Below are 23,646 nucleotides of genomic sequence, written 5' to 3'. Positions count from 1 at the left end.
TAGAGATGAGGTTTCACCAGGTTGGCCAGGCTGGTCTTGAACTCCTGACCTCAGGTGATTCACCCGCCTCGGCCTCCCAAAGTGCTGGGATTATAGGTGTGAGCCACCGCATCTGACAAATCATTCTTAACATTTTGTAGTTCAGATATTCTTTTGATAATCCTCTCTCCCAGAAAAATGTAGACACACACACACACGCCCTTTTATTCTAGTTCCATGCTCTAAAACTTGTCCACAAACTCCAGATTGAACAACTTGCTCAAAAAGATCAGAATTCAAACTTCTTGTCCTGCATGTCAAAGCTCTCTATAATCTCACCATTCATCACCAATGACTTGACCATTTCTGAAATCTCAGTGGAAAGCATCCACTCTGGTAATTATCTCTGATCATTCCAGGCAACTTCTCCTGCTGTCTACGCTCTGGTTACGTTCCACCTCCCTGACAACCCCAGTGCACCAACCCTACGAGTTTCCCACCGGTCAGCACTGCTCCCTACAGGCTGCTTTCCTCCCCAGCAGCCTGGAGGCCAGAACCACCAGTGCAAATGTCCCTTTATATTCTGCCCTCATCCCCTGCTTCTCTGTTCTCCCACTGTACACGTGCCTGGCAATACACCAGTCTGCACATTCAACCACCTAACTACATTATGTCTGCTTCAAAGCACGAAAGCAACAAAGAAAAGCATGCAAATGTGCTCATGAGTCTCACTTTAAATATATCACTACACAGTTCCATCAATATTTAAAATTGCCTGCTGATTCTAACAGATTTCCCGATAAATATTCTTGTTCACTCTCCTAAAGGAATACTCAATGCCTCTTTTTTTTTTTTTTTTTTTTTTTTGAGGCGGAGTCTCGCTCTGTCGCCCGGACTGGAGTGCAGTGGCCGGATCTCAGCTCACTGCAAGCTCCGCCTCCCGGGTTTACGCCATTCTCCTGCCTCAGCCTCCCGAGTAGCTGGGACTACAGGCGCCGCCACCTCGCCCGGCTAGTTTTTGTGTATTTTTTAGTAGAGACGGGGTTTCACCGTGTTAGCCAGGATGGTCTCGATCTCCTGACCTCGTGATCCGCCCGTCTCGGCCTCCCAAAGTGCTGGGATTACAGGCTTGAGCCGCCGCGCCCGGCCCTCAATGCCTTTTTAACTTTTGTTCAGCCCTTTAACCTCTGCGTTCTGACCATATGTTGATGGTCTTGCTTTATACTTTAAGAAAATAGAAGTATTCTGACACAAATTACTTTATTTTCCACCCCAAATGCACCATTTTACCTAAATTTCTCTCCTCTCTCATTTTATTGAACTGTCCATCCTTCTCTCATCAAACTGACCCATTGTCAACAGCGTATTTTACCTCTTCCATTCCTCAAAAAATTCTTCCAAGCAATCATTCCTAATATCCTGCTGGATCATCAGTTTCCTCCTCTTCATTGGAATAGTTCCATCGGCATTCACATATGCTGTAATACTTCCACCTTAACCAGAAAGCTGTGTGTTCTCTGGTCCACATTCCTCTCTGAGTGCTGCTCTATTTCTCCCTTCCCCTTCCCAGGCACAGTTCTCCAAAGAGTTATCTGCACTTCCTGTCTCAACTTTCTTAATGCCCATCCACTGTCTCCAGAATGAACTCCAGCGAGCCCTTCATCCCCATGCCCCCAGTGAAACCGTTCTCATCATAGTCACCAATGCTGTCCACCTTGTCAAATCCCGACATCTGTCAGAGTTCTCTTCGTACTTGACCTCTTGGTAGCATTTGACCCAGATGAGCCACACCCTCTAGAAGCATTTCTTTTCTTTTCTTCTCTTCTAAGACACCACACACCCTCTGGGCTGATCACATCACCAGCCATTTCTGTTTTCTCCACCTCTTCAGAGAATGTAGGCATGCTTCAGGACTGGTCCCTGGCCTTCCCACCTCACCCTCCTCTCTCCTTTGGTGATCTCAGAAGGTTCCACGGTTTAAGTGCTGTCTAAACACTGATAGCTCCCAAACATTATCTATCTCCAGGACCAACCTTTCACTTGATCTCCAAACTAGTCAACAGCCCACTTACCACTTGCAGGAGGCAAATGGCACACGGCCTAGACAGAATTACTGACTTATTAAACTCCTTCCTCATAAACGTGCTCTTCCCTTTCTACCTTTATTCCCCATGCATGAAGAACCATTCTATACGTTCTTCAACCATCATACATTGCAATCCTATTGCAGCTCCCCAGCCATGGCCTCTGACTGCTCCTATGCAAGCCCCCTCATCTCTCACTGGGCTTGCATTCCCCTCCTCACCAGCTTTCCTGCTTTATCATTCTCTGGCTTAATACCCTCTAATAGCTTCTCAGCATACAAAGAATAAAATCCAAACTGACTGCCACAGTCTTCACTGCCCTTCAGACACTGACCCCGCCTACTTCTTTCACATAATCTTACTCTTCATCCAAGCTGGCCACACCAACTTGTTCCAGCCTAGGGACTTTTTTTTTTTTTTTTTTGAGACGGAGTCTCGCTCTGTCGCCCAGGCTGGAGTGCAGTGGCGCGATCTCCGTTCACTGCAAGCTCCGCCGCCTCCAGGGTTCATGCCATTCTCCTGCCTCAGCCTCCCTAGAAGCTCGGACTACAGGCGCCCACCACCACGCCTGGCTAATTTTTTTTTTTGTATTTTTAGCAGAGATGGGGTTTCACTGTGTTCGCCAGGATGGTCTCGATCTCCTGACCTCGTGATCTGCCCGCCTCGGCCTCCCAAAGTGCTGGGATTACAGGTGTGACAGCCTAGGGACTTTTATCTTTGCTGTCACCTCTACAGAACAGTCTCCCCCAGGTTTTCTCATGGCTGCAAAAGGTGTGCAAAACATCATTCGGAAGTCTGTTTCTGTTTTTCTTTGAGGAGTCCTATACTGCCCTATCTAAAAATATTGCACTCTTTATTCTCTAACCCAGTTTTCAATCAGGAGAGACTTTTGCCTCCCTGGGGGGATTTAGCAATGGCTAGAGACATTTGTGGTGGTCGTTACTGGGAGTTGCTACTGGCGTCTAGTGAGTAGAGGCTAGGGATGCTACAATGCACTGGACGGCTGCCCACAAAAAAGAATTTCAGGCCCCCATAATTGTCAGTAGAACTGAGGTTGAAAAACCATGCCATGCATCTACTTCATTATTATCACAACACTTATCTGCATAATAGTAATAAAAATAATTAACATGTATTTCAGACTTACCAGGTACCGGACACTGTTCTAAAGTTTTTACATTTATTTCCTCTTTAATCCTCATGTGCCAGCCATATAAAATGGGTGCTATTATTACACAGATGAGACACTAAGGCAGGAAAAAGTTAACTGTCTTGCTCCAGATCAAGTTGGAGAGCTGGAATTCGAATGTAGATGGTCTGGCTCTAAAGCCTTTACCTTTAACCATTGCATTAGAGGGCTACGAGGTTACATTTTTTTCCTATAATTTATTACCTGTCTTTTCCCACTAATATGCTATCTCCATGAGAACATGGAAATAATATATTTGTTTATCTCTGGATCCTCTCTGTCTAGACATATAGGAGGTCCTCAAAAATCTTGAACGAATGAAGAGTTCTGCATACCTTTCCAAGCACTGCTTCTTGTAATCTTCTCCCACAAAGCTCACTTCCCTGAAAATGACCTGCTTTCTATCCTGGAGACAGTCCAGTCTTACTTTCCCTCTGATTCAGCCCACGCTCTCTCAGGTCTGGTTTTTCCTCCTCACTCCTGTCCTCAACACGAATATGATTGCACCCATTTCTCCAGCCCCACCTCCCATCTTACATAACACATTTCAGACCCATGGATCCACAGAGTCATTTTGGTGGAAAGAACATTAGAGATTATAACTTTCAGATTATTTATTTTACACGTAAGAAAAATAAGACTTGGATGGCTGGGCCCGGTGGCTCACACCTGTAATCCCAGCAGTTTGGGAGGCCAAGGCAGGCAGATTATCTGAGGTGAGGAACTCGAGACCAGCCTGGCCAACACGGTGAAACCCCATCTCTACTAAAAATACAAAAATTAGCAATGTGTGGTTGTGCGTGACTGTAATCCCAGCAATTCAGGAGTCTGAGGCAGGAGAATCGCTTGAACCCAGGAGGCAGAAGTTGCAGTAAGCTGAGATCATACCACCGCACTCCAGCCTGGGGAGCAGAGCAAGACTCCATCTCAAAAAAAAAAAAAAAAAAACACTAAGACTTGGAGAAACTAAGCAAGATACTGATGAAAATTCCAGTTTTTCTTCCTTGTGTTTGGAATTTTCATGTAGCTCTGAAATGCTGCTGGGAGGAAAGAATTTGTAGAAGCTCTTAGGACAACAGGCCCCCCATAGCCCACTTAGCAAAGCACTTTTTATTTATCTGACTACATTTCCCTAGGTTCATATTTTCTTTTCTTTCCTTTTTATTTTTATTTTTATTTTTTGAGATGGAGTCCCGCTTTGTCACCCAGGCTGGAGTGCAGTGGTGCGATCTTGGCTCACTGCAACCTCTGCCTCCCGGGTTCAAGTGATTCTCCTGCCTCAGCCTCCTGAGTAAACTGGGATTACAGGCGCCCACCACCACGCCCAGTTAATTTTTGTATTTTTAGTAGAGACAGGGTTTAACCATGTTGGTCAGGCTCATCTCGATCTCCTGACATTGTGATCCACCCACCCCGGCCTCCCAAAGTGCTGGGATTACAGGTGTGAGCCGCCGTGCCTGGCCCCATATTTTCTTTACTCTTGTCCCTCAGTACAGTGTGTCCCCATGCTCTTATTAGAACAGTTTCCACCTTTGCCCCTTATTTTATCCCCACCCCAAAATCAGAACTATCGTTCTTGCCTTTAAGGAATTTACAAGGTAGATAGGGAAAGAGATCATGTATGTCTTATCTTAGATCTTCCATTACTTTGCAGACTGGTTCATAATCTGATAGAATTACTGGAAAAACAAGTGATAGCTTTCTCTCCAACTTGTTCTACTTGTTTCTGAGAGTAACAGAAAAAATGTGGTTTACACCCAGATGATGAACTGACAGTTGTATATTTAATAATTAGGACACAAGGCCAGGCGCGGTGGCTCAAGCCTGTAATCCCAGCACTTTGGGAGGCCGAGACGGGCGGATCACGAGGTCAGGAGATCGAGACCATCCTGGCTAACACGGTGAAACCCTGTCTCTACTAGAAAATACAGAAAACTAGCCGGGCGAGGTGGCGGGCGCCTGTAGTCCCAGCTACTCGGGAGGCTAAGGCAGGAGAATGGCGTGAACTTGCAAGGAGGAGCTTGCAGTGAGCTGAGATCTGGCCCCTGCACCCTAGCCTGGGTGACAGAGCGAGACTCCGTCTCAAAAAAAAAAAAAAAAAAAAAAAAAAAAAAAAAAAAAAAAAAAAAAAAAAAAAAAAAAAAAAAAAATAATAATAATAATAATAATAATAATAATAATAATAATTAGGACACAAGAAAATAAATTCAACAGATAATCTGTTTGACATCATCCATTTTTTCTTTAATGTAGATGGTTTAATGCAACAATAACTTTTAGAAGGCTTATGACATTTTTCCTGATGAAACAGATTTGGATTAATGGTACTTCTAGGAGAAATAATTTCCTCATAGATCACCTTCAAACACATTCAGAAAAGAGATATTCAGGAAAGATCGCTTGGGTTGCTTAAGGCCATTTCAACCTACAATCCTAGTAGTTATTGACGAATAGGATATTCCACATAGTAACAAATTACCACCCCTCAGATTACCTAATGATTGCAAAAGGGAAAACCTTTCTTTTTGGAAAGATCTGGCAGTCACCACCTTAACTAAAAAATCAGCTGCAGCATCACTGAATTCTGACGTCATGAAATTGTGTGCCTCCAGGTGTGATGCCAGAGAAACATCATCCAGGACATACTCTTGCCAAAAACATACAAATCGCATCTGCTCAAGCTGTAAGAAGTAGTTTCTAGTTAATAGGAACCAAAGGGACCATCATTTCAATAAAGCAATCACGCAAATCCTCATTGTGGGACATTTTACAAGACCATTGGCCTGTTCGCTTCACAAAGTCAATGTCATAGGGAAAAATAGCAGAGGGAATATATTAGATCATAGAGATGAAATTCCTGAGCCTCCAGTACAACCTGGTTGAAGAACAAAAGAATAAAATAATTTAAAAGGAACAATTGAAAAAGACTAAAAGTGAAATGGATGTTAGATTGTATTAGAAAACTATTAATTTTCTTAGTTGTATTACAAAATTGAGGCCATGTAACATAATACCCTTACTCTTGGGGTCTCCTGTTTCTAGGAGTGAAGTGCATCACAATGCCTGCAATTTATTTTCTTTTTTTTTTTTTTTTGTTTTTTTTTTTATTATACTTTAAGTTCTAGGGTACATGTGCATAACGTGCAGGTTTGTTACATATGTATACTTGTGCCATGTTGGTGTGCTGCACCCATCAACTCGTCAGCACCCATCAATTCATCATTTATATCAGGTATAACTCCCCAATGCAATCCCTCCCCCCTCCCCCCTCCCCATGATAGGCCCAGTGTGTGATGTTCCCCTTCCCGAGTCCAAGTGATCTCATTGTTCAGTTCCCACCTATGAGTGAGAACATGCGGTGTTTGGTTTTCTCTTCTTGTGATAGTTTGCTAAGAATGATGGTTTCCAGCTGCATCCATGTCCCTACAAAGGACGCAAACTCATCCTTTTTTATGGCTGCATAGTATTCCATGGTGTATATGTGCCACATTTTCTTAATCCAGTCTGTCACAGATGGACATTTGGGTTGATTCCAAGTCTTTGCTATTGTGAATAGTGCCGCAATAAACATACGTGTGCATGTGTCTTTGTAGTAGAATAATTTATAATCCTTTGGGTATATACCCAGTAGTGGGATGGCTGGGTCATATGGTACATCTAGTTCTAGATCCTTGAGGAATCGCCATACTGTTTTCCATAATGGTTGAACTAGTTTACAATCCCACCAACAGTGTAAAAGTGTTCCTATTTCTCCACATCCTCTCCAACACTTGTTGTTTCCTGATTTTTTAATGATGGCCATTCTAACTGGTGTGAGATGGTATCTCATTGTGGTTTTGATTTGCATTTCTCTGATGGCGAGTGATGATGAGCATTTTTTCATGTGTCTGTTGGCTGTGTGAATGTCTTCTTTTGAGAAATGTCTGTTCATATCCTTTGCCCACTTTGGATGTAAAGGACCTCTTCAAGGAGAACTACAAACCACTGCTCAGTGAAATCAAAGAGGACACAAACAAATGGAAGAACATACCATGCTCATGGATAGGAAGAATCAATATCGTGAAAATGGCCATACTGCCCAAGGTTATCTATAGATTCAATGCCATCCCCATCAAGCTACCAATGAGTTTCTTCACAGAATTGGAAAAAACTGCTTTAAAGTTCATATGGAACCAAAAAAGAGCCCGCATTGCCAAGACAATCCTAAGTCAAAAGGACAAAGCTGGAGGCGTCACGCTACCTGACTTCAAACTATACTACAAGGCTACAGTAACCAAAACAGCATGGTACTGGTACCAAAACAGAGCTATAGACCAATGGAACAGAACAGAGTCCTCAGAAATAATACCACACATCTACAGCCGTCTGATCTTTGATAAACCTGAGAGAAACAAGAAATGGGGAAAGGATTCCCTATTTAATAAATGGTGCTGGGAAAATTGGCTAGCCATAAGTAGAAAGCTGAAACTGGATCCTTTCCTTACTCCTTATACGAAGATTAATTCAAGATGGATTAGAGACTTAAATGCAATTTATTTTCAAATGCTTCTTCAAAACACATGCCCGTGAGGACCTAGCAGTATGGCAACGTGTTAATAATTAAATCCAGCTAGTGGGTATTTGATGTACTATTCTTTCAATCATTGTGTTTGTTTAAATGTTGAATGTAAAAATGTTGAAATGAAGCTAATGGTAGTGCTTCAGAAAATTACTCAGCAAAGCTATGTCCTACTCACATTTGTCATTCTGCATTCCTTATTGGGAGCTATTACATTTGTCATTCTGCACTCCTTATTGGGAACTATTTTATGAAACCTCCTGTAATAAAACTGATCGTACATGCTCCACACAGAGCCAAACGCTTACATAGCCAACTACTTTTTCTTAAATCTTCTGCAAATTCTAAGTGACTGGCAAGAAATGTTTTTGGGCCCCCAAATAGAGATGAGAAGCACCCAATTAAAGCCACTGTGTGGCCACTAGCCTGGGCCTAGTTTCCAAATTGACACTTGCATTGACATCAATGTGATGTCAGCCACATCACTTAAATGCTTACATAGATTGAGTCTCGATGTCATTTCATTTCCAGAGATTTCAATTCTAACAAATGAGACCAGATATGAATTTATACAATATAGTCAATCTAGAGACTATAAAGACACAACACATCTAAAATTTGGATCTGAAATGCATAGTGCAGAAATCACACAGCCCTTTTGATGCATTGACACTTTTCAAACTATAGAGAAGCTGAAATGTGGCACCAAGTCATTATAAATATTTAACAGGCATAACTAAATATTATGCTGGCATAACTAAAAGAGTTCAGAAACATAGATATATCCATGAAGCTTCACTGCAGATACTCATGAGACAAGCGCATCAAGTGACTTTACATCCTGGAAAATGAAGATGAGTATGAAGAAATATGATACTGTGAAAGTCATTTGTGGGATTGTGGGACACTCCGTATTGTGGTGTGTCTCACAATCATAAAACAATGGACTTTTCCCTTCAATCCCATGGCACAGGTAAGTGCAAGATTAGTATCACCACCAACAGCCGAAACATTTGGTGTCAAACCCCTGTTACAAAACCACCCTGTTCACTGAATTTCTCCAATGCAACAGTCAACAATTTATAGGAGAAAGAACACTAATATCAAGGTTTTCAAGGGTGCTCCAAACATAAAATCGTGAGTGCTCTAGGAACTTTTGGAGCTTATGAATCACACTATGCAACGTGTTCATATATGCCAATGCCCACCACGTTTTAGTCAAAAGTTGGTGTTGATTTGGAGACGGGCCTGGAACATTAAGTAGAACATAAACCATCAGCAGTTATTAAGCTACATGCATTGTGATAGCTTGGAGGTTTAGTCCACCTATTTGATTCTGTCAACTTGTTGATACAGTAACCATTGTATTGACAAGTTGACCATTTTGAGTTTACGAACCCCATCAGCTCTCTCCTGAGGGAATAATATTGAATAAATGAAGAAACAAAGCCAAGAATTTGGACAGAATTATCAACATATAAAAGGTATAACATATGACTTAGCAAATTGTTCAGCTATATTTTCAAATTTTTGACTGAGGTTAGGTCAAGGGGAAGCACATTTAATGGGCAACATTTCACAACAAGAATGACAATGATGATGATTCAGATCCCAAGTTATATCCTGATCATCGGGCAATGTTGGTAAACCTTTAGGGAGAGAACTGGATTTCCTCTACAGATCCTCTTCTACTGTTCCACTGATTATATTCCTATAGGAAATACATGTTCTTTGCCATTTTCATTTTGGGAATTCTTGTTTTTGTCATTATTCACTCAACAAACATTTCTTGAGAATCAGGCAAACATAAACGAAAAATGGTTGATGTGTTAGAAACACAAGCAGGTGCTGAATGAGCGGAGAGGACAGATACCTGAGCCATGCTGGCTGAGCGTGTGAGCAGGTGCTTGCTGTGAGATGTGCCACGCGCCTGGAAATGGAGGGTAACCCTTCGGGCCAGGGTAAAAAGTGACTGATGGGATGGAGGGGTAGGGAATGATGTTCCAGGAAGCAGCAGCAGCAGTCAGAAAGGAAAGGGTGATGGAGAAACACCACGTGCTTGGCAGCTACACGGCAATGGGGCAGAGGCTGTTGGGAGCTGGCAGGTTGACAGATGGTCAAGACTTTGTAATCCATGAGCAAAGCTGGACCTTCCTCTGAGAACAAAGAGCCATCTTTAAAAAGTTTAAGAAAGTGACTCACGTGAGGAAGGGATCCTTTTGGGGTTGATGCCTGTGATGATTGTGTTTCTATGCACATGTCTGACATGTGCCTCCCTCAGACCTTGTTACCACATCTGTACAGCACCCATAGGATGTGGGAAAGAAAAAAAGGGAAAAACAAGAAGAAAAGGAAAAAGAGAACATAAGTAAATGTGTGTTTTTGAAAGCCAACTCTGCCAAGTATGTAGAAGCTGGAGGAGGCGGGCCTAGAAGTCTGTCACAAGGTTATTGTCATAATTGGAACCAAAAAAAATGTGAGTGTGAGTGAAGGCAATGGTGAGAATAGAAGAAACAGGAATGGGTTGGAAAAAGCAACAAGCCTACAAATATGTTTTGTAAGGTTAGCATCTGAAAGAATCTGAAAATGGATGAAGCTTATAACTAGAGATGAGAGTTAGACATAGACATGAATTCCAGAAAAATCAGTGTATGATACTTCTTGCCCATTTTTGCCTCCAAATATATTTTCTTTGTAGTGTTTTAATCAAAACATCAGCAAAGGAAATATAAAGTCAATTAAACAAACAAACAAACATCCTTCCATCTCCTTATCCACCCTACTTCTCCTCTAAATGATGAACTCATTCTTTTCAAAATATGGCAATGAAATAAATTCAACACTGAATGTACATCTGAACCTAATTTTGTAAATAGAACATATTTTACAGCAATATCTTTCAATTAAAGTGCCAAATAAGACAATAAAACCTTCAGTTGGCTTTTTATTTCACTGAACAGATAGACACGCTTAATTTAATTAAATAAAATACAAAATTATGACCTGTCAGATTGCTCTCTGATTCCAGAAATTGTCTTTCATCCATGACTATGTGTGCTAGGGTCATACAACCAAACCTCTCCCTGGGTGTACCCCCCAGATGGGTACCTGACCCATGACTTGGTGCTGTCACCTCCTCCCATCAATTTCTACTCCATTCCCCAACAATTACATATCCAGGGTAAAATGGAGTCAAGGGGAAAAGGAGGATTTTTGTCTCCACAGTTCACGGCGCTGGCATTTATAGCTTTTCCCCTTTCAGTTTTCTTGAATTCCTTCCCCATCCTCTCTCTACCCCTCATCCAGAAAAAATGCAACCCATGCATTTAGTTAGTCTTCAGTGTCCACAGCAATCTCCCTGTCACAGTAATGGGACTCTTAGGGGATCTGCACTATAGTCAGGGAAATCTCACAATCCTCAATGAGTTTAGCAGGGAACGGAAGCCTGTTTCTTCTCATATTTTAATTTCCTGGGCTTCATTTCTTGATTTTCCTCTAGCGTCAAACTTTGGAGGTGATGTGAGGTCTTTTCTTCCTAGGTTAATTCACTTTTTTTTCTAAGCCCAAACCATCTCCTACAGTATCCTTAGAGGGACAGGACTGCAGAGTCATGAAGGGCAAAAGTGAGGCAAACCTGGGTTCCAACCCAACCTTCCAATTGCTACCTCTGTGGTCTTACACTAGTCCGGCTACAGTTCTGTCATCCCAGCTACACAATGGAGATTACAAAATCTCTTTTCTCGTTTTTTTTTTTTTCTTTTTGAGACGGAGTTTCGCTCTTGTTGCCCAGGCTGGAGTGCAAGGGCATGGTCTCAGCTCACTGCAATCTCCGCCTCCTGGGCTCAAGCGATTCTCCTGTCTCAGCCTCCAAGTAGCTAGAATTACAGGTGCATGTCACCACACCCAGGTAATTTTTGTATTTTTAGCAGAGACGGGGTTTCACCATGTTGGTCAGGCTGGTCTCGAACTCCTGACCTCAGGTGATCTGCCAGCCTCAGCCTCCCAAAGTGCTCGGATTACAGGTGTGAGCCACTATGCCCCGCCCTCTTGAGATTTTTTAAAGGAAGTTCAAATGACTCAATTCATGTAATGTGCTTAGCATAGAACCTGGCACTAACTAAGGAAGTGCTAATCAAATATATTATGAATGCCTCAAGAGGCTGGTTCTTTTTTTAATCTATGTTTTTTGTTGTTGTTGTTGTTTTCCATCTAGGCTACTCTGGCTCATTTCTGTAGGAAGTGAAGCCCATTCTTAGTGCAGTGCTAGACTGTTCCTTCAGAAATCTTCTGATGCAGCTTCTTTCAGTTCTTAGTTTCCTATCAGGCCATCTAGCTTACCTGAACCTCTCCAATCTGCAGCAGACCATCCTGATTTAAGCTTGGTTTGCTTTGCTTTTATTTATTTGTTTACATAGCATCTTTTCAGGCATTTCTGGGCTTTGTTATAATTCTCTTCCTAAAATATCGGCCGTCTCAGGGAACAGTTTCACCTCCCCTAATACACATTAGCCCTCCCAATTTTCTTCTATCCATCTATCTTTCTGTTCATTCATCCATTCAAGCTATGATAATCACTGGTTTCTACACTCCAATAGTTCATAAATGTAACGGAGAAGACAATATATTGTGATTAGGAGAATAATGAATTTCAATTTTTTTTTTTTTTTTTTTTGAGATAGACTCTTGCTCCATTGCCCAGACTGGAGTGCAGTGGCACAGTCTTAGCTCACTGCAACCTCTGCCTCCTGGGTTCAAGAAATTCTCCTGCCTCAGCCTCCCAAGTAGCTGGTATTACAGGTGCCTGCCACCATTCCTGACTAATTTTTGTATTTTTAGTAGACATAGGGTTTCACCATGTTGGCCAGACTGATCTCGAACTCCTGACCTCAGGTGATCTACTCGCGCCTCAGCCTCCCAAAGTGCTGGGATTACAGGTGTGAGCCACCATGCCAGGCTATGAATTTCAATATTAAATTATTATTTTTTTCTTTGTTACTTCATTTTAATTAAAAACATTACATGTCTTTTTCTTGTAAGGTGAAAGGTGATCAATACTGAATTAGATAAAATGTTTAAAACACCTAAAAGAGCTCCTGGCACATAGAAAGGATTATCAAATGTTTGAAGAGTTATTATAAAGAATTATCACCGAGAAGAAACAGTACTCTTTATCTATGTGTTCAATGATGCACAAGACATTTCCAGGAAATGGGAGGGGATTGAGGAGAGATGCCGTATTCCATATTGAGGAAACAGCACATAGAATGGCAAACATTGAGGAATGCAGACTAACCCACACGTGATGTTTGAGAATTCCAAGTATGGCTAAAGAATACAATTGCAGGATGAAGCAGTGGGCTAGGAGGAGCAGGAGGCTGCTAAGGTAGGCAGGTGTCAGAGAATGAAAGTCTCTTTGATGGCACACCCAGTATTGAATCTGGACTGGACCTGAGCAGAAAGAACTGTTTCCAACTTTGTCAGTGTCTGCTCTGAAACAGATAGCCTCTTAGATACCTGACATTCATTATTTAAACCTCAAGTAAAATGCAACATAGATAGATACCAGTCCCACTTTATTCACATAAAAATCAAGTCATCACTACTAAAATGGAGCGGTCAGGATTTTAACTAAAGACCACGTGATTGCAACCACACTTTGGAAGAGATGAGACTAAGGGGGTGGGGGGCAGAGTGAGGAGTGGCACTCTGACATGTTTTAAGGGAAGGAATAGTGTTAAAAAATTGAATTTTAACAATCATAACTGTGCAGTAGTGTGGATAATAGATGAAAGAGTCTTACAAGCAGAAAAGCCCATTAAAAACTAGAGCAGTTGTCTGGTGAGAGACGTAGGAGTCTAAACAAACACAGTATGAAATTCAAAGAAAATGCTGCATCTGAGACCTATTTGGGAAGTATTACTGACAACAGCATCCTCACAGTGCTCACTGACATTTCATCACGCGAAACTCAAGGAATCAAGGGTCCACCAGCTCACCATGATAACTGGAGGCCAAGAAGAAGAGGGGAAGAGAAGAACAAAGAGTTTCTGCTACAACTGGTAACTGGTCCTATGAAGAATATATTGAGGCCGGACGCGGTGGCTCATGCCTGTAGTCCCAGCACTTTGGGAGGCCAAGGTGGGCAGATCATGAGGTCCAGAGTTTGAAACCAGCATGGCCAACATGGTGAAACCCGACTCTACTAAAAATATAAAAATTAGCTAGGTGTGGTGGCAGGCATGTGTAATCCCAGTTGCTTGGGAGGCTGAGGCAGGAGAATCGTTTGAACCTGAAAGGCGGAGGTTGCAGGGAGCCAAGATCATGCCACTGCATTCCACCCTGGGCAATGAGCAAGACTCTGTCTCAAAAAAAAAAAAAGAATATTTTGAGAATGAATTTTTAAAGTAACATTGGGCTACAGCTCAACACTCGAGCAATTTTTGATAGTGAATTAGGAAGTAATCCTAGACCTGATGAATACAATGGAATTAGAGGCAGATGAAGTATAAAATCTCGGAGAGGCTGCAGTCTGGGGAGGTGGTCATGGTCATGGTTTGGCCACAGTTGATGGAAGAGGAGACCAGAGAGGGTTAGAGAACCTCTATATTCTGTGCAGGTTGAGGGTTTGGAGGCAATTTTTGGAAGTTACCTCACAGAGATTCTTTATTCAAACATTTACCTAGAATTCACGTGTACTCAGGAGTGATCAATGCCCCTTCCAGGACTCCAGCAACGATTTTTTTAAATGCATATTTGGAGCCTTAATACAAGACCATGCCGGGAACAATATTTTAATATTTAACACACATTTGGACTTGTTGAGAGTCTCTGTTTTAACAATGTTGTCCTTTTTTCCTCTAACAGGCTGAATATTCCTTAGAGAGACACTTTGGAAATCGCACTATGGCCTTCACGGTGGATATCTGTTCTTTTGGGGTCGGGGGAAGGAACTTGAATGTCTCTGTGAACAGAATAGCAATGGAATAGGGTTCCCAGATGGTTCCAGAGGAAGCTGAACGTTCACTGAATGAACCCCTATCAGTATTTCCCCTGTGCCACTGCTAGGAAAAATACTGACAGAGTTTAAAGCAAGGAAGGAAGGATGGAATGTAAGACGGATTGATCCACAGGTCAGAAACCCAGATGCTACCTGCAAATGATCCCTCAATGACATCATACTCAACAAAACAAGACAAATGTTTCTGGAATCCTTCCAGCGCAGAACAACTTCATTGTTTTTCATTACCTGCCTTAACAGGATTTAGAATCACACAGTCCCAGTCCCAGCTGTTAACAGGTATGTACTATCATGCTACCACTTCGGGCACATCAGGGAAAACATACACTTGGCTTCCTTTCTCAGATCATACAAGCATTTTGAAAAGACGTGAGAGGAGTTTAAGAAATTGTGGAGGGTAAAACAGGACCACACCTCTCATGTCTGACAAATGGCTGTGTTCTCTGAAGACTAGCGCGGGATCCATCACCCTGCCTCATAATAGAGGTCCTTTCTCTGGCCCAGCTCACTGCCCTGGTACTGCCGCCCTGTCATCTCTGCCCTTCATCCCTCTTAGAAACCAACCCCCACTTCCCAGTAGGTGGCAGACACTTCTGGTGTCCTTTGCACCTGTTCTCAACAGCCCTCCCTGCCATTGCACGTTCTGGATTTGGCTCCTACACTAATGAATGAGAGTAACCTGCTATTTTATCAGTGTGGACTTGTCAGACTTGCTTGGGCATAAACACAATTCCCTGGTATCAGCAGTACCATAAGGTGCCAGGATCCACTGACCTAAGTTTGCTGAGAGATGCTGAACAAAGGTACATTTTCCTAATTTACAGATTGTATTGTGAAGTCAAATGGAGACTATTAATTTGGCCACGTTTCCCTTTGTGTAACTTAGGCAGCTTGGTAGCTCAATGTGCATGCATCAGTGAGCTTCTTGGGAAATAAATCGTGTTAGTGAGTTAAACAAATACTTATGCAATATTTTCTATGTGACAGGCATCTTGCTAGCTAGGCAATCATAAATTAGAAGACCAACTCTATTCTTTTTTTGGAAGAATTCCAATCTGGTAAAGGAAACAAACATCCCTAAAATTATAAAAAGATGGCAGAATATCAAAAGTGGTAGAAGAAAGTTAAAATAGCTTCTTCTTCTTTTTTTTAGATAGAGTCTCACTCTGTCGCCAGGCTGGAGTGCAGTGGCAAGATCTCAGCTCACTGCAACCTCCACCTCCCAGGTTGAAGCCATCCTCCTGCCTCAGCCTCCCGAGCTGGGATTACAGGCACATGCCACCATTTCTGGCTAATTTTTGTTGTGTTTTTAGTAGAGACAGGGTTTCACCGTGTTGGCCAGGCTGGTCTCGAACTCCTGACCTCAAGTGATAAACCAGCCTCGGCCTCCCAAAGTGCTAGGATTATAGGTGTGAGCTACCAAGTCCAGCAAAATAGCTTTTTATAGTGTCACTTCACTCCCAGGTGTTTGTATTTCAGTGGGATTAAAGGTGGTACTGAGGCCTGAGCCAGTGGGTAGAGGTCACCTGAGAACATTGGGGCCCTCCCATTGCCCATGCCTGGGCAGTGCCCTGAGTATTTGGTCCTCAAGTGGCATGCAACCCTCTCTAGATTTAATCACTCCTAAGTCCTAAAGATGGGAGTATATGAGATTCATTTCAAGTCTGAGAAAATCAAGGCATGCAGTGCAGTTCCCTTGAATAGGGAGAGTCTGGAGAGTTGCACAAATTTGAAAATTATTCCTGCTCAGGGGCTGTATCATTCTTTATTGAGATCAAAGTCCAGCATGTATGCAGACAGCATTAATTTTGAAGCAAGCCATTCCTCACATTATCTCCTCACATTTTGCCTTCTCCTGGCAAAACATAAAAAATGTTCTGTCCCTTACATTTGATTTCTTTTTCCTCTAGTTTATTCCCCTTCAAACCAATAAACAAATTCTTCCTACAAACAGCATGAGTCACCACTCACAGCAAACATCCTCACAGGTGGCCAAGAAAAAGAAAATGTGTGTGTGTCACGTTCCCATTAAGGTTGCAGCCTGAGCTTCGAACTTCATTTTGGCCCACAGCCCACCTGTAGGTTCCTAGTCAGCCTGGTCTCCCTGTGGGCATTTATTAAGTTACACTGGTCTCTTTAAATGTTTCCTAGGCCGGGCACAGTGGCTCACGCCTGTAATCCCAGCACTCTTGGAGGCCGAGGCAGGTGGATCACCTGAGGTCAGGAGTTCAAGACCAGCCTGACCAACATAATGAAACCCCATCTCCACTAAAAATACAAAAATCAGCCAGGTGCAGTGGCACACACCTGAATCCCAGCTACTAGGGAGGCTGATGCAGGAGAATCCTTTGAACCCAGGTGGCGGAGGTTGCAGCAAGCCGAGATCGCGCCATTGCACTCCAGCCTGGGTGACAGAAAAATACAAAAATATATATATATATATATGTTTCCCAAACTCCAATCAGCCCTTCCTCTCTCAGTGGCATCATTTTGGTCCAGTATTCCCATCCTTCCTTTTGAAAAATCTCTCTTCTACTGAGCATTCCCCACCAGCCTCCATGCTCACATCCCACCAGGACACCAAGGTGGGATCATGTGTTAAAGTGTACTTCCCAAGGCTGTTTGCATTTGAATAGGCTTCAAAGAATTAAATCCAAGGCAATACTCTCAAAAGGTAGAAGTCTCAATGTCAGCTGAGAGATGAAAGAGACTGGAGAGGTGAGGACAGAGATGAAGACACTAATAAGGGCCTTTCTGTTGCTGCCTCCATAGCCAGGCCTTCTTCTCAGGAGTAATCATGGCAACTCCATCATCCCCAGTGAGGTGGGAATCGATTTTATCACACCTTTATAATTACACCCTTCTTGTATTTATGTGAACTGCTTATAATTATGTGGATTTCTTACAACTCACATAAGCCGCCCAAGTAGGGCCCATCTACCCGGTGTGGGCAGGGAGCAGGCGCAGAGCTGGGCATTCTGCCAGGTCTGTGTGTGTCCAAGGCCAGCCTTGGTCCATTATCTCATGCCTGGAGGACATCCTCGAGGGAGACAGCCTTTCTTTTGCTTTAATCCATTCCCTAAGTTAACTCATCTCTTGCTGTCCTGAAATGTTTTATTGATGCTAATTTTATTTTTAAAGATTATAATCTGCCTGTTCTTTTTATTCTTGCTTTACTAGAAATAGATTTTATATATCTCAGGTATAAGGACACTTCTTATAGTCCAAGATATTCTCCTTCTGTATTCTCTTCTGCAGAATAATATCCACTCTACATTCCCATTGCCGTTCATCAAGGTTGCTAACAGACCCTGTGACCATCTGATTCATGGGTTAATTCACCTTCTCAAAAGCAATGCCTTTTAAACATAGAAATAAGTAAGACAATAATCTCACATACATTTAAAAAATCTTATTTTTATCTTACAGTTGATTTTTAAATCTTAAAAGTTTGAATTTTAATTTTGTATTATTTTGATAGTGAGTTATATTACATGTAAATAAATGGCTTTTTAAATATTAGATGTACATTTTCATCTTACTTGCTTATAATATTTTACAAATAAGATTATGTACATTGTAAATATTTTGAGAAACAAAATCACAAATTGTGTCATATGCCAGCATAATCGATGATGCCACAGAGGCAAAGTGTGTTTTCACTCGCCAGACCGTAATTAGTAAACAAATGAATAATGAATGAATAAATGAAGCATCTCTTATTGTTTCGCGCTCATTATTTTCAAATGTTGGCTATTAAAGAGAGATAATGCTAGGCCAGGCGCAGTGGCTCACACCTGTAACCCCAGCACTTTGGGAGGCCAAGGCAGGCAAATCACGAGGTCAGGAGTTCAAGACCAGCCTGGCCAACATGGCGAAACCCCCATCTCTACTAAAAAATACAAAAATTAGCAGGGTGTGGAGGCGGGCACCTGTAATCCCGGCTACTCAGGAGGCTGAGGCAGGAGAATCGCTGGAACCAGATAAGTGGCAGTGAGCAGAGACCTTGCCATTGCACTCCAGCCTGACCAACAAGAGCAAAACTCCATCTCAAAAAAAAAAAAAAAAAATCAATACCACCAGCCTAGCAATTTAGAAACTATAATTAATGCCTTAATAGGTCCCTTCTTTTAAAAAAAAGTAACTACACAAAGCATCTGCATGACTTACAAGAGCTTCCACCAATATACCATAAAATATTAGCCCTGATAATTTGCTGTGACATTTAACATTTCTATGGGCCATGTTTCTTAGAGGTCACTAGGAAATGAAGCAGAGCACTCTTTGCATTCACTTCTGCTCCCCGAGAAAACACTTTCTCTCCACTTCACTCAAGCCATCATTCATAACCCAGTGATGTGTGACGTCACTTGTCCCACAGAGGATAATGAACAACTTCCCGGGGAAATCTTTCCATATGACTAACAATTTAAGGTCTTAGACAGAAACGGAATCTTGCCTACTGTATAGAAGAAACAACTGTGTGGCACATGATGAAAGTCCCTGGTATAGCTATTCTTCTAACAGATAATTGATGGGGCCCAGAGACAAAAGAAGGAACTCACTCTCAGAAATAAACGCTCCACAAAGCAATCTCATGCCTCACCTAATGCAATATGTTTCTCATGGGTCTTTTGTTACGCTAACATATTAAATTATCCTTCCAATTACCTTGGCAACTGAAACAAGAGCGCCTAACACGCTGATGACTGTTGGACGAGCACACCAGCTGTCAGTTATAAATGATAATTAAGGCATCTTAATTATTAAGCACAGTGAAAATATGCAGTGTTCATTTTTTGTAAAACTTGTGTCCTAAGTACAGAAGAATCCTCATACCAACCAAATGCTCTTTCTCTACCTTTGATCAGCAATTGGGCCCTTTTTCTCTCTGAGGCTGATAAATTGCAGCAACCTTTGAGATACTAGACCCTCCACCCCCTCCCCAGGGCTTCCCCCAGGTCTCCTTAGTTATCAAGGTAGCAGAATGTGAAGGCTGAAAGCTGCATTTGTAACCAGTTTACCTTCCGAACAATAGCAAGAGTAACAAAGAATCCATCCTAATAAAAGGTCTGTCTGTGCACACTCAGCTTAAGCAATGTAAAGTGTTCCTTTATTCTGCTTAGTAGCTTCTCCCCTAGAGGTTAACCATTTTAAAGCTGGCACTTAGCCTGAGAACAGGAACAAAGCATTACTAGAAAGCAGTGATCTTCCTTCAGAATCAGCATCTCTGCTCTCCGTAATTCTTAAGAAATACAGAAACTCAATGAAAAGGAAGTGATACCTTTGGATGAGCACATTCCAGCACAGGAAAATCGCTGTCTCGTCGGCTGCCGTGCAGAATGAGTTGCTTGGGCAGGTATTCCTCTATTCTCGGCTCCCGGGTCTGCCTGGTAGCTGCAGCCAGCCTAGGGAGCATTCACGACATGTGTGTGGTGTTCATCCGCAATCAAAGGAGACTAACCAGCTCAGCTTGGCGCTGCTCGCCTGGAGGCATCAGATCTTTGGACCCTCCCCATCTGATTGGCTGCTTCCCAATCTAGCCCAGCTCCTCTGCCTTAACCTTCTGCTGCGTTCAATATATTTTCCCTCGGGATACAGTCAGAGAAGCGCTGATTAGGGAATCAGTGGCAGGTTAAATTGAGCTGGCTTTAAAAATCAGTGACATGATTTTCTATGAATATGTCTAGTGTTTAATTTTCCAAAGTTCTACATAATCCACCAGGAGAGACCTAATAAAAGGGATATGATTTAGCAGGAGCGGCTTCATGATTCTTCCCTGAAAATATCTGGAGTTGAATGCATGCATAACACACTACTGACGTGATCAGGTGGCTTTTTGCAGCGCGGCGTGTCTGTAATAATCAACCTTAAATCAAAACAGATGGGGATGACAGACTCTATTAAGAGGCTTATTAAAAATGCCAGGAGATGTAGTTGAAGAAGGCTACTGAAGCCAGCTCAAGAAAGTGTTATAAATCATTTACCCAAAATGCTCTTATGACATTTATGGTTGATTTTAGATAGCGCTGATAATAAAAAACATAAAGACCAATGACAGACAAAAAGGTAAAGCCTGCCTTAGCATCTCTAGAAGACAAGCAACAGAAAGAAAAATCAAATCTTTTACTCTATGAAAATAGTGAAACGAGAAAAGAACAAAAGTACACCTTCATCATCTCCTGTCCATGTACTGGATTCAGTCTGGTCAAGGACCTAGAACAGAGTATTGAAAAGTCCCCATTGGGGTTTTGTTTTGTTCTTTCTGTTTTGTTGTTGTTGTTGTTTGTTTGGAGACTGAGTTTTGCTCTGCTGCCCAGGCTGCAGTGCAGTGGCATGGTCTCCGCGCACTACCCCCTCCGCTTCCCAGGTTCAAGCAATTCTCCTGCCTCAGCCTCCCGAGCAGCTGGGATTACAGGCACCTGCCACCACACCCGGCTAATTTTTGCATTTTTAGTAGAGACAGGGTTTCACTATGTTGGCCAGGCTGGTCTTGAACTTCTGACCTCAGGTGATCCACCGGCCTCGACCTCCCAAAGTGCTGGGATTACAGGCATGAGCCACCGCACCCAGACAGTTTGTTTTGTTTTTTCAAAATGAGAGGCATCAAATGGAAGATGGTAAATTGACCACATACATTTAACCCTTTCTCGCTCACAAAGCCCCACTCAAATGACAATAAAGTTTTTATTTTAAGAACCATAAACCCACAAGGACAAAGAAATAGGAGAAAACAGCAACCCGATTTAGAAAAAGAAAGCAGATGGGTGAATGGTAGCTGGACAGAGAGAGCTGGACCCCAAACGAGCAATGGGGAGAGTCAAGAAGCAGCAGCATTTCCAAGTCAGCGGCCCCAATATGCTCTGGAATTGGCAGAGATGAAAACGGGGCTAAAGACAGCAGGTGTCCTGACTGCCCATCATTCTCCCTACAGAACACAGAAGGTTTATTCTCTGAAGAAACTAACAGAGGGCCTCTGGACTGGCATGGCTGGGAATAAAGGCACCAAACTAAAAATATTGCTGTTAATGAGAAATAGATATAAAAACCCTGGGCCTTCCTTCACCACTCAACTCCTGGGAGCCAGGTAGCAAGGTGAATGGGCTCCAGAAAAAAGATGTGAAGAGCGCTCTTCAGGGATCCCACCATCCCAAAATATAAGACTTAAAGGCATCCCTATAGGGTACTCTCTAAGACATGGCTGGGCTACATCTCCCAGAAGTTCAGGTCACATTAATAAGCTCTACACGTGTATTTTGGTGCCCCCTCTTACATGTAAGCAGATCAGACAAATCTCTAACATTAAAGCAGAGAACAAAACAAACAAAAAAGAAACAGGCAAAAACAGACAGACAAGCGAACATGGAAAAAACTAAACTGACAGAAACAATGGGTGTGCAGGGAGAAGAAGAGTTTAAACACTATCGTTAATGGTCTTGTCGAAATAAGAGATGTACAGGCAGTTCTCACTCTGCATGGTTCCAGTATTTACAAATATCACCTATACAGTGTAGTTGATAGCACCAGTCTTCCAGCAATACCATTCAAATTTCAGTTACCATGGCGTGTTAACCACGAGTGATAATGCAGTATGCAAACCCTTTTAGCTCTTCCACCCACAGTCACTAAATGATAATAGATGCACATCATGATCAGTGGCCAATCACAGCACTTCTTCAAGGCCTGTCAGTGACTGGCCACGGTATGCCCGTCAGCTCATGTACGTTGTTGTTGTTGAGTTGTTGCACCAAGTGTGTTGTTGACCTCCCTCCTTGTCTCCCAGTGGTGCACCCGTGCAACATTTCACAAGAATGGATCATGCAAAGAGGGAATTCACCAGCACAGACGAAAGTGCAGCAAAGAAATAAACAATTTTATGGGAAGTGAAATTGGAGATGATTAGAAGATTTTAAAATGGGAATAGCAAAGTTTAAGATTTGAAGGGACCTAGCTTTGAATAAACCATACTGCAGAAGCCTAATCAATACTTTTTTAAAAGGCAAAGTTTCTTCAACATCTTTTTAAATTGCATGAAGGAAGGAAAGCACTCTGGTTGGATTGAAGACTGCAATTTTTGAAAAGTCACTCGGCTAATGTTCAGGTCAAAGTGTTGACGTTCCTTCCCATCTGAAAAGAAAATGGTAATTACAGAAGACAGGAAGGAGACACAGTTTATTTATTTATTTATTTATTTATTTGAGACAGAGTCTTACTCTGTCACGCAGGCTGGAGTGCAGTGGCCCCATCTCGGCTCACTGCAAGCTCCACCTCCCGGGTTCCCGCCATTCTCCTGCCTTAGTCTCCCGAGCAGCTGGGGCCACAGGCGCCCACAACCACGCCCGGCTAATTTTTTGTAATTTTAGCAGAGACAGGGTTTCATCATGTTAGTCAGGATGGTCTTGATCTCCTGGACTCGTGATCTACCTGCCTCTGCCTCCCAAAGTGCTGGGATTATAGGTGTGAGTCACCACATCCAGTCGAAGAAGACACTTTTTACTGCCAGAAAAATCTGGTTTCAAAAGTTGGCAGAAACTGATTAATGTTAAGCCATCTTGTGAAGCTGCCAGAGCAAAAAGGTGTCCTGCTCTGAAACGTGCACCTTGATTCCAAGGACTAGTTAAACAGAGGGGCATGATTGTTGTCAAATATTCTATGCGAATAAAAGTATTTGTGATGAAAAAAACAAAAATGTCCCAGAGGAAGAGATCCTGGCAAAATAATTTACACTAACGAATTCTTGGGGCCAGGCACAGTGACTCACGCCTGTAATCCCAGCACTTTGGGAGGCCAAGGCAGGTGGATCTCTTGAGGTCAGGAG

General features: G+C 42.4%; 1 protein-coding gene across 2 annotated transcripts in view; it reads right to left on the bottom strand.

Annotated features, from left to right (window-relative positions):
- Nucleotides 1-20,633, bottom strand: part of SORBS2 (sorbin and SH3 domain containing 2) — a 377,524-nt gene extending 356,891 nt beyond the window's left edge. For both annotated transcript variants that reach the window (XM_011959522.1, XM_011959523.1), the window contains exon 1: nt 20,113-20,633. The gene's annotated coding sequence lies outside the window, so the exon portion shown is untranslated. The remainder of the gene's footprint in view (nt 1-20,112) is intronic.
- Nucleotides 20,634-23,646: the final 3,013 nt, after the last annotated feature.

The sequence above is a fragment of the Colobus angolensis genome, unplaced genomic scaffold, assembly GCF_000951035.1.
Source record: "Colobus angolensis palliatus isolate OR3802 unplaced genomic scaffold, Cang.pa_1.0 Scaffold5, whole genome shotgun sequence".
Taxonomy (NCBI): Eukaryota; Metazoa; Chordata; class Mammalia; order Primates; family Cercopithecidae; genus Colobus; species Colobus angolensis.
Note: the sequence above shows the minus strand (reverse complement) of the source record. Positions and strands in the feature narration are given on the sequence as shown.